At 34.3% G+C, this 16,997-nt stretch overlaps 1 protein-coding gene across 3 annotated transcripts in view; it reads left to right on the top strand.

Moving 5' to 3' along the window:
- FSTL5 (follistatin like 5) overlaps positions 1-16,997 on the top strand; it is an 816,338-nt gene that overhangs the window by 177,208 nt on the left and 622,133 nt on the right. The window contains exon 1 of one of the 3 annotated variants that reach the window (XM_063809978.1): positions 3,032-3,052. The exons of the other annotated variants lie outside the window; for them this stretch is intronic. The gene's annotated coding sequence lies outside the window, so the exon portion shown is untranslated. Of the gene's footprint in view, positions 1-3,031; positions 3,053-16,997 lie in introns of those variants that run through there. 3 annotated transcript variants of the gene reach the window in all.

Here is a 16,997-nt window from a genome sequence, read left to right as displayed (position 1 = left end):
GAATCATTATCCACAGGACACTTGAAATGAGTGGAAATTCTGCTCAAATGTGCTCTGTGCTATTGAAAAATTTCTACATAATCCTTTATCCCAGAATTTAGACTCTGAATACTAGACTCAATTATTTATCCCCCACTTAAGATTTCTTAATCTCCCTTTCTAACCTGTAATGTAAATATAATATGCCACAAAGTGCTGTTTGAAGTATTAAATGAAGTTAACTATAACCCTTTTGAGTAAAATGCAAAAAAATCATGTTTTAAGTACATCCATGATAGAAACATATTTATCAAAAGCCTCAATTTCATATAATGTTAAAATTAGAGTTCAAGAAGTGTTGACTTCTATGTTGAATCATTATTTTACAAAGTTATAAGTTACAATTCACATATTTTCCAAACTTGAAGATACCTGACCTACCAATATTAAGTATCCTCTAGTTGTCCTGTCATATTTATTTTTAGACTAACACTATTCTTATCTTGTTTTTACCATGATGCATGGAGCACCGCAATGAAAAAAAAATACAGTAGACAGTACTTTGACCATAAATATATATAGAAGATATTTTCCTTATTTTGGGGGAAGTAAAGCGTTATTCTCTCAGAGTACGAATTTGACGTTATAATAATGACATATATTTAAATTTAGGACAAGTTGCAGTGGCTCGTGCTTGTAATCCCAGTGTTTTGGGAGGCTGGAGGATTGCTTGAGGTCAGGAGTTCAACACCAGCCTGAAAAGCATAGTGAGACCCTGCCTCTACAAAAAATAAAATAAAAAAAAATTAGCCTAGCATGGTGGCAGGTGTGTAGTTTAGTCCCTCTAGAGGCTGAGGTTGGAGGACCACTTGAGTTAAAGGCTGCAGTAACTATGATCATGCCACTGCATTCTAGCCTGGGTAATAGAATGTGACCCTGTCTCTAAAATAAATAAATGAATAAAAAAATAAAGGAATTTATCTGAAATTCTTAAAAAAAACACAAGAAACAAACTTAATTACTTAATTTAAACTATTGGTTGTAGTTAACTACTGCTACATTTAGAAACAACTGCTGTGTGCCCCAAATGTTGTGGTAATGTTAGCTTGCCAGAAGAATTCAGAAAAAGAAAAGGTAATGATAAGCTCAGCTGCATCAGATAATGAAGGTTACTTAAACAAATGTGTATTAATTTAAATATTAGAAACAGTGTTAGGTGCCAGGGAAATAAAAAGTAAAGACAAAATATCTGTCAGGTCCTCTGTCAAGTGCTTTCCAAGTTCTGTGTTATTTTATATAACCCTCAGAAGAATTGTATATATTCACAAGAAGGTAAATATTGATGATCTATGTATCATGTAAAAATGACAATTGTTACCATTTTGGTATATGTGAATTCGGAATATTTTTACATATGCAAGTATATTTGCAAAAAACTTCCAGTATTGCTTCAGAAGTGTTAGTGAATATCCTTTTTAAAATAAAGTTTGCATATGCTCTGTGGTGGATTCTGCGAAATGGTTCACTTAACCATTTCAAACACCAAATGGCATGCTTTCCTTTTTATAGGCTTTTTTTACAGGGCCTAGTAAATTAAAAGATACATTTCCCAGATCCCTTTGCAGTTAGCCTTCTAGATTTGCTTGACATTTCTCTTATCAGATTCATGCAAGCAGGGTCTTTTATGGAATGACTTACTGAAATGCCAGGCCATTTTTGTGGGATACCCATTTTCCTTTCACAGATAATGGCAAAGGCAGTGTGGCTCTGAAGCCCGAGGCCAGAAGGTAGGGGAAAAGTCTTCCCCTATGGTTAATTCTGATAATGCAGGGGCAGCAAATCCTTTGATGTCCCAGTTCTATGATGGACCTTTAAAAGCTGTTTCTAACAGCTCACTACACAAACCTTTTCTTCAATCCTATCAGCTATTTTCTACATCCCTTAATAAATCTCTTTTACTTAAGTAGTGCAGATTCTATAGTCTGGCACAAAGATCTTTGATCAATCTTTGTCAGTTCATTCTAGAACTAAGAACAACTAGGGATCGGGTATGGAAATGTAAAGTACCAAGGTATGATCAGAGATTGATAATACTTTGTTCTTTCGGTAAGATTCTGGGAAGCAAACTCATCTGCAAGACTGATGCAGGCAATGACAACTAGGAGGTACAAGATGTTAAGCCCAAAGGGTAGAGAAAACATGTGTGTGGTTTAGGCACATATAAAAACCAGACGGTGCAATCTAGCTTGCAAACATAACTCTAAGAAGTTTTTAACTTAGATGTTATGCTTCATACAGTCACTTATTCAGACTTAAGTGTTGAACATCAACTATATGCCATTGTTTTCAGCACTGGAGATACACTACTGAACAAAATTAAAAAATCATTTCTTCCTGAGTCTTAGATTGCAGGTCCTAGGAAACCTTACCATACCACACGATAGTCCCTGTTTTCCGGAAAGCAACTAAAATCACCTAAAAAGATCAGGTAGCTTTTCTTGTAAATCCTGAGACCATGAGAGGTCTCTTTAAAAAAAATTGTACAAATGTATGGGGATACACGTGTAGTTTTGTTACAGGCACAGATTACATAGTGGTCAAGTTAGGGCTTTTAGGGTACCCATCAGTCAAATAATGTAAATTGTGCCCATTAACTAATTTCTCATCATCCTCCTCCTCCCGTCTTCTAACCCTTTTGAGTCTTCATTACCTGTCAATCATTCCATTCTCTACATCCATGTGTACACATTTTTTAGTCCCTACTTAGGAGTGAGAATATGTGATATTTGACTTTCTTTGCTTGGCTTGTTTCATTTAAGATATGACCTCCAGTTCTATCTGCCTCTTAATCTTGTGCCTAAAACTCTTTCCAGGGGTTTAGAATCATGGGGATTAAGTCATAATTGTCATGATGTAATTTGCATGAATTCATAAAGGGAAAGGGCTCTATGTCACCTGTTGGCTCTATTTGGGGTTCATAAACATTTTATTCTCTCAGGGATATGAAGCAGCAATGACTTTAATAGGATGACTTAGAACACAAAGGAGTCTAACTTATGGTTTACCCTAGAAGGTACCATTACGTTTTATTTTTTTCTTTATATGGCAATCTTTCTAATTTGCCATACAAATTGCTATCCTTTCATGGACAGCGTAGAACATTATTATCTATTATAATTTTTAATAAATTGTGTTTTAAGTTTCTTTAAAACTCTTGGTATGGAGGATATATGTAAATTATATACAGTGTTAATATACAATATTAATATATGAAATGCAATATTATAGATTGTATGACATATCATGTTTAATATATTATGTAAGTAATATATAATTAATGCAATTATAATATGAAGTTATAGATGTGGTTTTTTAATTACTTGTTTAAATGTAAAATGTAGAAATGCTGTTTTGTTACATGAATATATTGCATAGTGGTGAAATCTAGGCTTTTGGTGTAGCCATTACCCAAATAGTCCAAATAGTCTACATTGTACCCATTAAGTAACTTTTTTTTTTTTTTTTTTTTTTCCCTGAGACAGAGTCTTGCTCTGTCACCCAGGCTGGAGTGCACTGGTGCAATCTCGGCCCACTGCAATCTCTGCCTCCCAGGTTCCAACAATTCTCCTGCCTCAGCTTCCCAAATAGCTGGGATTACAGGCACCCGCCACCACACCTAGCTGATTTTTGTATTTTTTAGGAGAAACGGGTTTCACCATATTGGCCAGGCTGGTCTTGAACTTATGACCTCGTGATCCACCCGCCTCGGCCTCCCAAAGTGCTGGGATTACAGGTGTGAGCCATCGTGCCCAGCCATAACTTCTTATCTCTTACCCAGCAAACTCCTACCTTTCAAAATCTCCAATGTCTATTATTTCACACTCTATGTCCATTATTTAGCTCCCACTTTAAGTGAGAACATGCTGCATTTGACTTTCTGTTTCTAAGTTGTTTCCCTTGAGATAATGACCTCCAATTCCATCCATGTTGCTGTAGAAGACATGATTTCATTCTTTCATACTAAGGCTGGGTAGTATTCTATTGGTTATGATTTATTTGTGTGTGTATTTGTGTTTTTGCTGTGTGTGTTATAAAGGATTTAAAGGAGAGCTAATATTTATAAATCTCTTACCATGTTTCATAAACCTATTGTTTATTTCTTCAGCTTATTAAATATTGAAAAATATCTTTGGGAAGGAGATATAATTTTACATATAAGGCAAATGAGTCTTGGAGATTAAATACTTGGCCAAGATTGTGCTGTTAATAAACGCTTGAAGCTAAATGTAACGAATTGTACTGCTTTTACTTGAGATTGTCATTCTTGAAATTATCCCTATGAATCCTATTTCAATGCAATACAGTTAAATCTTTCTATTTTGGGATAGACCTATATATAAAAAAATGCTTATTTGCAGTTGCCTAGTAGTAGCCAGTATAGACTATACTGTATCCATTGCAAGATGGGAAGTTCTGTCTTCTCAACATTTGAATAAATAGGTTAATAATTTAGATGCCAGGATTCAATTGAAAAATGTATTTATCACAGCAAATAAAAATGTAAACAACTTGAACAATATAAAATGGGAGACAGACTTAAACTTTTTCTAAAATACAAGCAATAAAATTGCTATTTGATTTAAAGAAAAGATTAATTTTACTCACTTTTATAGCAATTTAAAACATTTAAAAAGTAAAATTAAAACATGAAAGGACCTTTCATGAAGTGACTAATAATGCAATAATTATTTGGTTCAATCAGCACAAGGTACATGATATTTGCTGAAAAATCATAAATATTTGAAATACTTTTATCTTTGCTTGTTTTTGTTGTTTTCTGTTTTTTCTTTTAATTAAATAATAAGTAACTTTTTTCTGTTTTTTTTCTTTTAGTTAAATAAGAAATAAGTTAATTTTCATCTGCCTGGTAAAATAGAGTCAAATAATTATGCCATGTGATGAACAGTCAAATGGCCTACCTTAAAACTTGGCTTTGACATTCTCTAGCCAGGTGACTACAGGCAAGATACCTAAGTAGTCTAAGACTCCATTTTCTCTTCTCTAATTGAGAGTCAAACAATAGTCCCCATCTATTGAGGCTATGGTGAGTGTTAACTATGGTTATCTACAGAAGTATTAGAAGCAGTTTTAATTTCATAGTTAATACTTAATAATTGCTAACTTAAATATTTTATAATTTATTGAGTGCCTTAATATGTGAACGAAGACTGAGGGACTCCTTAAATAACTATTAGAGGATATCATTTGTAGCATTAAACCTAATTATCTATTTTTTTAATATTGAATTTAACTTTCACCAAACAGACTTACCTTGAATCCGTTTTGTTCAACAACTTAAGTATTTAAATTTTGTCCATAGCATAAATTTGTCCATGGGGCCTGTGTCCCATGACCCTGGTTAATCGAGGAATGAAAGTGCAGTGCCATTTATTCAAATGGATAATCATATATTTTTTCATTTGCTATAAACTTTCTTATTTATAATTTGAAGATATTTTTGGAAATTTTTTTGTGAACCTCAGATAAGATAATGAATGTAATAATATATGAGACATTATTTAGCATATTACCTGGAATCTTGTAGGTACTCAATAGATGCTCATTAAGTCTAAAGCAAATTGCAGTTTCTGAATATCTGTCTTATATATATATATATATATATATATATATGTATACATTCATATTAAATTCACAACAATGTCTCTAAAGTTTTGTAAAAATATTATAAAAATAAATGCATATATATTTATATATACGTCTATATGTAAATATATAAAATTAATTCACTTTCCATCTTTTGAAAACCATATCATAACACACACATACACACACACACACACACACACACACAGAGAAAGAGAGAGAGAAAGAGAGAGAGAGAGAGAACCAGTTTATTTAATGGCTAAAACCAAGAAATCCACTTTTGTATCTTTATAAATGCTCCGACAAGTGTCTGCTTCATAAAAGATATTGAGAATATATTTGTGAGTAGGTGCTGAGTGAAGGAGTAAGATGTATTTAGGTACCAAATGCCATTATACAATCATATGAAAGTATTTAATACAATCCACCATAAATTATATAGGATATTTCTAAGTAGAAATATGATACATTTTTTAATCAAAATTAATTACATTCCACCATGTTCTATGTATAAATAATAGGAAATATATTCCTTTCAGTCATTTTTTATAAGATATAATCCAGAAAAACAATGTAGCATAGACTAATGTTAATTGTTTACATTTATTGTCATCTATAACATTTCAAGAATTGAGGTTGCAAATCTGGAAGTACACATTTTCATAATGAATTGAAAAATGAGTTGGTATCTAGATCATATGTTATGATTAGCTAGAGTTTTAATAGGTAGCATACATATATCATGATTAGTGCAAATTATTTTTATTTCTTAAGCAGCTTTAGGAATTACACATGTATTACCAAAATTTCATTTCCCTCAATTGTGGAAAAAATGTGTGCTGTATCACACAAACAACCAAATTTCAGATGTGGGGAGAAAAAAATCTTTCCTTATAGGTGACTGACAAAGTCAAATGTATAGTCCCAAATAACACGAATAATATTATCAAAGGGCTGCAGATCCTGCAACATGACATTAAGTATTTTATTAAGATAATATATTTAGTTATCAGTGGATTAGTTACTGCAGTGATACTATAAATAATATATGGACAATTCATACTTCTAATATTGTTTCCAAAGTTTGTAATTAAAATGTATTCAGCATGTAATTGATGGAGATAGTGAGTGAAGAAGACAGATCTGTCTACACTGATATGCAAGACAGAAAAATATGTAACTCCTTTAATATAGAACTATTAACCGTGGAGTCCCAGAAGAGCAGGAACTGACTTGGGTCTTATTTAGGGCACAGTGTCTTCTCAAGTTTTCTGGAACTTGAGAAAAAATACTGAGTTAGCAGATGGCACTGATTTTTTTTTAAATTAAAGAAATGTAAAGCTATCGGACACAAAACACAAATATTATGTAGGCAGAGAAAAAAGTTATGACAAGTAGGCTTTACTGCCAACAATGGTGAAGGAAGAAAGAATCTAAAATAATATTACCAGTAAGCATCTGACAATTATTAAATCGTTACTCTTACACAATATGCTGCAAAATAAGGAAATAATTATTCACAAATTCAAAGTATTATCACCAATTAACTACAGTATTAGGTATCAATAGGGTTTTTGACAATTTAATGGAAAACAATATTCTAACACTGTAAAACTTATGCTGTTTGGGTGAAGTATGCTAACTTACATAATCTTGCTTAATACATTTTTAACCAGGCCCAACTCTAAAAGTGGTAAGTCCTGAACCAAGAGTATAAATAAAGCACTCCACCTGCCCACACACCTTGGTTTGCCCTACTTCTCTTCTCTTACTCCTAACCACATGCCCTTTCTACCATTTACCCCCTAGGAAAATTAAAAACAAGCATTATCTGAGAAGGGGCCTATGTAGGAACTGGAAGCAGGCACAGGGCTATTGTTAGGGAATTCTGGGGTCTGATTACATGGAGCAAGACCCAGAGGAGGGCAACTCACAGAACTGGACTTAGCCCCAGGAACTGCTTGCCTTGCAAGGAGGGGAACAGACAAAGTCAGGCTGGAGGGGTTCTAGCAAAGCAAGGGGCTCGAGATAGGAACCCACAGTATAATCCCGGGCAGCAATGCATTAGAAGGTATAATGAGTTGGACAATATGATCTAAGAAAGGTAAGAGGAGTAGGGAAATTTGCATTTACGGAAGTTTAAATAAGGGACTCTGGAAGAACCATGACTTACGTGAGATAAAATTACATTTTGAAAATCTTGAGTGTGATGAACTTATCAAACCTTTATATATTAGGAGAAAGTGCCATCCATTTTGTTGTCTCATTCTCAAACATACTTTAAAGTTCTGCTGATCCCATTGTTCTCTGATTTTAATATGCTTAGTGGTCTGCTGGAAGTATGAAAATAAATGAACAACATGAAAGCCAGAAAATGATATGCCTTCCAGTTGAATATTCTGCATTGTTGTTTGAAAATTAGCCTGCTTTAAACTACTCTTCAAAATGGCAATAGACACCCAGTACTGAAACAGAGTACTTTCTGTTGTAAAATTAACACATCTGCCTCCTTATATGGTCATCTCATAGGTACCAGATAACATTTATAATAATTTTAGTATGATGTAATAGAAATATCAATAATCAGTTTATCAGAGAACAATGCATTTACTTTTATTTTAGGGCTCATATTAGTCAAATAATTTATCTGAAAAAACAAAAACAACTTAGGTAGAGATGTTGTAAAGAATTTGGCTTTTCTCTGCTTATTCTGAGAACATGCTTGCAGATAATCTACATGATGACAGCATTCAGCCCATCTGTTATGTGATCTGCACACCACAGGTCCGATGATCATAATTACAGCAGGACAAACCTGCACGGAGTAACCACAGGGGTACTTGCAAAGACTGACTCTAAGGGAAAATTGTAGAGAATAAGTGCAGAGGGAATGTCTACCACCTTTATCCATATTTTTTAAAACTTTACTTGTAAACGATTCAACTAAATTATTAAGCCTATGTTTAATCTTCTGTGTGATCAACCTCCTTGGAATTTATCAGGACAGTTGTAGGACTTTGTAAATTTACAAATCCTGTTTCAATCAAGACTACAGATATCCTCATGGTTAGTGTAGATATCTGTCTCCAAAAGATGCTGAAATGGGTCAGAAAAAAATAGCTTTAACTCTAAGACTGCTGCCTCCAAATTTGACAATCTATTCTAATTCTGACTTCCCAAATTATGTCCAGTCATGTTGTGAACTGTAATTCATCCAAAGTTCTATACTGATGTAGTATAACATTATAAAGATGCTCAAAAATGCCAGGAACATGGAGATACTCCAAATATAATTAGAAAACTCATTCTTATTTGAAGCCTGGGGAAGCCATTAGAGAAATTTAATAAGAAGACTAAATCCCCATGTAAGTTAAAATCTAGAGACACTAAAGTCCAAAGGAATTAAAACTCAAAAAAAATCCATTATCAAGCTCCTTTAAAGAAAATCAAATTTTCTCCATTTCTTATCCTGCTCAGAATGAGCCCTAGGGAATGTCAGAGCCTGGTTGTAATGTTGCTTCCTTCAGCAGCTGCAGCCCTGCCAGCTGTTTTCCATAGGGTTGATGTGATTCTCTTACAACCTTACAATTTGAATTACTTCAATACCAAATTTTGTGTGCCTCTTTTTCAGAGAGTCCAAAGATTATCACAGTCTATTTTTATCAAGCAAGTTCTGAAAAGAAGCTTATTTCCAAAACCTAGACAAAGTTATTCCACTCAAAAGTATGCTTTTAGAACCCAGAATTTAGTTTTGGCCAAAACCGTAACAGAAACTCAGTGCTATCTGAGCAAATAAGGCTAGAGAATGAGAATATACTTTATTTCAGACACCTTAGGATGCCCGTAGGTGGATGCCAGTTGCCCAGATTCATGAGCTTTGAGAGTAAGTCAATCAGAAGACTCCCGACAAGAGGTTAATTATGGCAGGGTATTTACTGTATCTGTGAGAAAAGTAGTATCTAATGAACATTCCCTCCTTTCTCAGAGAGTGGCTAGTGAAACATGACCACTTTATTTTGAAATTGAAGAAAGTAGAGTAAAAACATCCTTGCCAAGTCTTAATTTGTATAGTTTGTCTTCTCATCCAGCATATGAAACTCCTTTTAAGCTCCTGTCTCAATTAAACTTTCCTTAAAACCAGAGACTTTGGAAAAGCTGACATGCTATTTTATGGCAAGTACAAACACGGAGATTGAAGAGTAAAGAAAAAAGTAGAAAGGAGGAGAATGTTGAAGAGCCATAGAGGCAGTGCTTTACCAACCTGGCCCTCACAGTTTATGACTAGTTAGTTATTTGTTTTCACAGGACATTTTTAACAAAACTGTATGAAGCTACTTGGTCAGCGAATAGTTCATCCATCATAAGGAAGGGAGAAGAATTAATCTGAAATTATCCATCACCCCCCATATCCCATTACACTGCAAGGTTCTTTCTGGGTTCAGGCTAAGTTATATCTGTGCTTTAGTGGGCAGCCTGTGGTGTGGCATGACACGTTACTGGGGCATACCCATGAATATCAGAGAAGAAGCACATATTCCAGAAACTATTTTGAAAACGATGGAAACTTTTTGATTTGGCTCCATGACTGAAGGAAGAGCTAAGCTGTGATTTGAGTCATACAGTCAGGAATCAAACCAAGTAAGCAGATCTGGAATGATAAGCGAAACTAAATCCCTCACACTTCCCTTTTTTCTTGAGTTCTGTGTTTCTGCTACACTAATGTTGCAATGCATATGACTCTTTAGTGACCCAGCCTCCCTTCCTTCAGTGGACTAACATTTATAGCCCCTTGCCAGAGTAACTCATTATACTGCCTTACTGTGGTACACTTGTTCATATCTGTAAGTTCTACCTCTGTGGGAAAGTTTTACTCCATTTTTGATTGTAAAATCACTCTAAGAAGATTTCTAAATTTATCCAGCCATTGATGCTTCTGAAAGTTTGCACTAGGAACATAGTGAGGGCAATTGATCTGCCATGGGTTCTTCAAGCCACTATCTCTTCTCAAATTTTGAATTTTTCAACCTGGAGTAGCATTTATAGCTGCTGTTTTTAATGCAATAATGGAAAAGAACTTATCTTATTTTCCTGCTTTCCTTCTTCTTTTTTTAAAAAAAGCCATTACTAACCTGTTTATAAAGTTAGTCTCTTCTCTTCTATGTAAAAAGATAGCAATTTTCTGGATCTAAATGCCTTGCTTCCTTTAACCATCTTATATTTTTATCTAGACTTTTAAAAAAGATTTTAGGGTCAATATGTTCTGAGCCTGTCAAATGCATCCATTCAAACAAATCATGTTCACCTTCACTTTCTTGACTTGGATAATCTCACCCAGGAGAACCACAGCATGGACTCAGTCTACCATCAGCCCATCTGCCTTTCTATCATATCCCTTTTGTGTTATGCTTTCTTTTATGGTCTTAGTTCCACAAATTAATCTAACATATTCTCTCAAGGCACAGGAAATTCTTGAATAGCCAACTAACTATAACATCATCATCTAAATTAATTTATTATTTTTCAAATGTCTGAATACAAGCTAAGTTCTTTCACCATTTCCCTTTTAGCCCTGAATGCAAAGTGGAATTTGAAACATCAGATTTAAGCTTGACAATAATAAATTTTAAACCAGAACCTCAGTAATATTATGTAGCATGTTTGGACTCCAGCTGCCTTGCAGTATAAAAGTCATTCCTTGCAGACAAGGCTGAAAAGCACATTGCAAATAGCAAATAACTGTTCTGTTCTTTAAAATCTAAGTGGTAGGTATATGAAGATGTTCTTTTCCATACAAATGAATTCTTGATTCAGATAAACCTGATGACTCCATCCTCTGCAGCTCACTGGTGGTATCTCCTGAGCCTCCCACTTGCCTCCACAGATGCAGGGTGGAGCAAGTCGAGCTGCCACAGACTGCACTGGAGAGCCAGCACACCCCAGACCTCCAGGCCTGCCCCTTTCCTCCTCTTTGAAGGCTCTGCGAGTGATGTGGCATTGGCTGCCCTCATACAGTGCATTTTGGCTTCTGAGATCCATGAGGCTCTTAGTTTGCTTAAATCCAGGATGTTCAGCACCTTTATCAAGCTCAATGCACTTTTGCTTAAGGCTTGAGGTTTGTAGGCATATTTTTTTAATGCCTATGGATAATTTTTTCAAATGCCACCATTACCAACAGAAGTAAAAAAAAAAGTCACCATACATGTTTGATTTAGGCTGTTGACAGCCTCAAATTTATTTACGTAATTTAATCTAAACCCTTAAAAAACAAACAAACAAAAAGACTGGGTTACTAATATTGCTTACTAATGTCTGAAGTCAAGCCATGTGCCATGATCCCAACCTGTAAAACCTAAGTCATCAAGGCAGAGAAGAATAATCTTAGAACAACAACAAAGGACCTATGGAGAACAAGCCTAGCTTCTATTTTTTCCTTCCCAAATTCTACTCTCAGAGAACTCCTGCTTTTTCCTTTAGAAAGAATGTGCTCTGCCTTCCCAGGGGCATCTATAAACTATTCTAGTGTTCCTGGATTTTATTTTGCTACGTAACATTCCTCAAAAACTTTCTGTAAGGAAACAGAAAGAAACCAGGAGCGTTATGTGTTACACTAATGTTGTTCCTCCATATAGAAGGAAACATCAGGAGAGGAAGAAGGTTCCTCCATCTAATCTCCACTTCCTGATCTTCAACACTGTCATTCCCAAAGACCTGGGTGAATGGACTGAATATTGAAGTGATCTTGAGAAATGAGTCAATTGTAATAGACATTGTGAAGGTATACTGAATTTTTTTTTTTTTTTAAGACAGAGTCTTTCTGTGTCGCCCAGGCTGGAATGTGCAGTGCAAGATCTCGGCTCATTACAACCTTCACCTCCTGGGTTCAAGCAATTCTCCTGCCTCAGCCTCCCAAGTAGTTGGGATTACAGGTGCATGCCACCATGCCTGGCTAATTTTTGTATTTTCAATGGAGACAGGGTTTCACCATATTGTGCAGACTGGTCTTGAACTCCTGACCTCATGTGATCTGCCCACCTTGGCCTCCCAAAGTGCTAGAACTACAGGAGTGAGCCACGACGCCTGCCTGAGAAGTTGTATTTTAATAAGTAAATTTCATAATGCTATAAATTTCAAAATTCTAATTAAATATAATGTCATATACAGGAAGGGGTGAAAAACTGAATTTTGCAAAAAAATTTCTAATACTCCTTCAATATTATATTATTAAGCACTCAGATATTTGATTTTCTCTCAACATGTATTTCATATGTCTAAATTCTTCCTTATATAATTTAACTAAAAGCTATAAAATAAATTAAAGCTTTATGAGAATTTCAAGTATTGGCAAAGGGGGATATTTTTCTACCAAAAATCATTTGGCAGGGTAGAATTAAAATTCATATGCTTAGGACTATTTACTTTTACTTAAAATTTTTCCATAGATTTTATTAATTGAAGAAATACTAGGAATGTTTTGAAATACGGTTGAATTGAAATTTGGGTTATATTATTTCATTTTCACTGTAATTTTCTATTCAGTAATAATCCATGTTTACTTGAATAATTTACATATTCTCTTCAGATATCTAAGGTTATATCAATGCAAAAGAATAAAATTCTAATAACCTGAGCAGTTGGAATAATGATTATTAAAATTCAGCATTTTTACTGCTGAAAAAGTATCAAGATTTCTGTGGTAGCATGTTCCTCAAAATAAACTATATTTTTTCCTTGTCCTCACCTGAAAGGTGACATTTGACTTTATGTCTCATCTCTGTCTGTTACCCTGTAGGGATACACACACGAAGGGTTTACAAAAGTTGTGTTTCATTTTCAGATATAAACTAGACAGTATATTCCTGGATATTACCGTTGGAACGTAGTGCATCACATGGAGATTTAGAGCTGAATGCACTTACTGAACATCAAGGCAAGTGCAAAGTACTCGCCTAGGTATAATAAGAATATACAATTATAAAATACATCACCTGCCCTCTAGAAGCTTGTGAATTGCTAGATAAGTCAAAAACACGCACAGAGAGAAATGTAATGACAGAATAAACAAGACTCTAGAGAAGAATAATAAATAGCAGGTTTTAGGAAGGCTTTCAAATGAATGAGATTTGATGTGGCACTTGAAAACAAATGAAACAACAGAAACTAAGTGTAAGGGTTAACAGAGTAAACTGATGGCCGGGCGCGGTGGCTAACATCTGTAATCCCAGCACTTTGGGAGGCCGAGGCAGGCAGATCACCTGCGGTCAGGAGTTCAAGACCAGCCTGGCCAACATGGTGAAACCCCGTCTCTACTAAAAATACAACAATAATTAGCTGGGCATGGTGGCAGTTGCCTGTAATTCCAGCTACTTGGGAGACTGAGGCAGGAGAGTCACTTGAACCTGGGAGGCAGAGTTTTCAGTGAGCCAAAATCGCACCACTGCACTCCAGCCTGGGCGACAAGAGCAAAATTCTGTCTCAAAGAAAAAAAAAAGTAAAATAACAAGCACAGGTTTCTTGAGAGGGCTGGACAGAGAAGAGTCAGGAAACACAGGAAAAGTATGTCTTCCAGTTTTAAGAAAAATATGATTTTTGTTACTGTTAGCCCATATGTTAAACCATATGCTCTGGTTTTTGCTTTGGGAAATCTGATCTTGGGAGTGGGGGCCAATTTGAATTCCAAAAATTCAAGTAATATCTTCTGGCATATAACTCAATATGAGCCTGGGAATGGAAAACTTAATGGTTTGATGATAAAAGGAGCAATGACTCAGCAGAAAAATGCCACTGGATATGTGAGTGTTCCCCTAACTCCAAACCCCCAACCTTCCAGGCATCCTTGCACTCTAGTTTCACTGCCATGTACACTTCTCCTAACAATTAGAGGCAAATAAAAAAACATCAGATGTGTTCTGCCTTCATGGGGCATCTGTAAACTGTTCTGATGTTCCTGGATTTTATTTTGATACACAGAATTCTTCAAAAACTAATGATCCTTAACACAGAATTACCATATAGCCCAGCAATTCAACTTTTAGATATATATATAAGAGAAATAAAAACATACACCCACACAAAAAGTTGTACATAAATGTTCATAATAGCATTTGTAATAAGAAAAAAATGAAAACAATGAAAATGTTTGTCAACTGGTGAATAGTTAAGCATATAAGGTGTATTAATTCAATGGTATAATATTCAGTAATAAAAAATGAGGTACTGACACAGGTTACAACACAGATGAACCTTTGAAATGTACAAAATGAAAGAAGCCAAACGCAAGAGGCGACATTTTCTGTGGTTTTGTTTATATGAAATGACCAGAATAGGCAAGTCTGTAAATACATAAAATATAACAGTGGTTACTAGGCCTGGAAGTGGTGATATGAGGTGGAAGAGAGAGAGAGACTGCTAATGGGTGTAGAGTTGCTTTTGGGATTATGAAAATGTTCTAAAATCAGATTGTGGTGATGGTTGTGCAATCCTGTGAAAGTCACTGTACACTGTAAAAGAGTGAACTACATGGTGTGTGGATTATTTCTTACATGTTCATCATTTTTTTCCTTTTAGCATGATTATTAAATTATTTAGGACAATACATCCTATTAATATTTAACTTCTCTTGATCTTTAAGAATCAAATGTATCTCTGAATTACTTTTTAATAATTTTCTTAAGTGAGCGTGCTTTTTATTTTTATTTTCTCTGCATTTTTAAAATTTTATCATCTCAGAGTGCTTTAAGAAATTTCTAATTTCATAGGTATACCAATGCACTAGAAAATGTAAAGAAAATAGTTTGTGATACATTGCCTGATACAACCTTGTTATTTTGAAATAGTGCTGTCTCCTGAACTCCTAAGTTCAGTATGTTGAACTCTATAAAAAGCAAGTTAACCTACAAGTAGAAACAAAGCATCAAGAAATCATTCAGAATCTCTACTTATGTTCATAGTGTGTACAAGGGGATAAGGAAATTCTGTAAAGATTAATAGGTTCTTTTTTTTTTTTTTTTTTTTTTTTTACAAAACAAACAAAACAAAAGCAAACAAAAAATAAACCAAGAGACTTTAGTTCAAATTGCATGTCACAACCAAAGAGCAACAATTGCATGCTATATTTCATCTTTATAGCTTGGTGCTACTACACGTAATTTGTAGAAAATTGATTAGAAGTTTATTGAGTTGAAAGATTATTTACATAATGTACATAGGAAGAAACACAAAATACCAAATGATGTTGAAATCTTTATGCATTCATACAATAATGTAGGAATGAAAAATAATAATCCTTATTTTCTTTGTATAGCAGTTTTATTATTTTCATTTTATGCCACCTATTAGCTTCGAGTCTATGAGTTAATACCTTTAAGTGTTATTAATTATATATTAAGATGTATTATTTTCTCTTATATTGTCCACTGGTAATTTAAAGGGCAATCAGAGCTCATATAACCTTGAAATATGAATCCAAGGAGTGCTTTTTGGGGTGGCATATTTTATAATTGTAGCCTTTTGCATTATGCGGGTTCCTACTGAAACAATTATTGTATTCATTTTGTGCTTTTGCCTTTTCATGGAACTGGCATGTTTCATTAACAATTAAGGTCATGTTCTGATTCTCTGTAAGACCACTCCTTTGCCCCGCCCCAGATCCTAGCTTGCTATTAATAATGCCAGCTCTGGTTAACATTTATATCAAAGTTGAGAAGAGATATTACAATGAAGTGCAAATTAATGCCTTCTAAAATGCTGCTGCTAACAATTATACTGGGGCACTAGTACATTTTCCATTTATTTCAATGGGTCAGATTAACAAGGCTGCATGCCACTTTATCCTAAAAGGTGGACAAGGCTGTCGGTTCTGATTATTGTTGAAAAAATGGCATTTCTAAGAAGGCTTTGCTAAAAGGGAACACAACTATTACTAACTGGTAGTTTAAACATATGTAATTTTTGGACACTTTTTGTAGGACGTTAGGAACTTATGTCAATCAAAGATTAATTTTTAAATTTCTTCTTCCGTTTTATTTATTTTTAATTTTCAACTTAATTTGTCTACACAATTAAGTATCTGTATATAAGCTAAATAGTAAGAAGAGAAACATTCTTACATTTTAATAGCTTCTTGAGTAACTAAGCCTGTTTAATTTAAAATACCATAAAGCAAATTGCTCTTCCTAGAGGAGTACTATGTAAATCAAGCCCAAGTTTAGGCAATCATCCTTCATAGTAAATATTTAAAAAGAATGGCCTAAAGTCATTTATGCTAAAGGAGATCAGAGCCCAGCAGTTTTTTATCTAGTTCATTGTGTTTTTAATAATGGTGTCTATTTCCTATAACACAAATAAAAACTCTAGGT

The sequence above is a fragment of the Pan troglodytes genome, chromosome 3 (assembly GCF_028858775.2).
Source record: "Pan troglodytes isolate AG18354 chromosome 3, NHGRI_mPanTro3-v2.0_pri, whole genome shotgun sequence".
Taxonomy (NCBI): Eukaryota; Metazoa; Chordata; class Mammalia; order Primates; family Hominidae; genus Pan; species Pan troglodytes.
The sequence above is the reverse complement of the archived record's forward strand: the minus strand, read 5'-3'. Positions and strand labels throughout refer to the sequence as shown.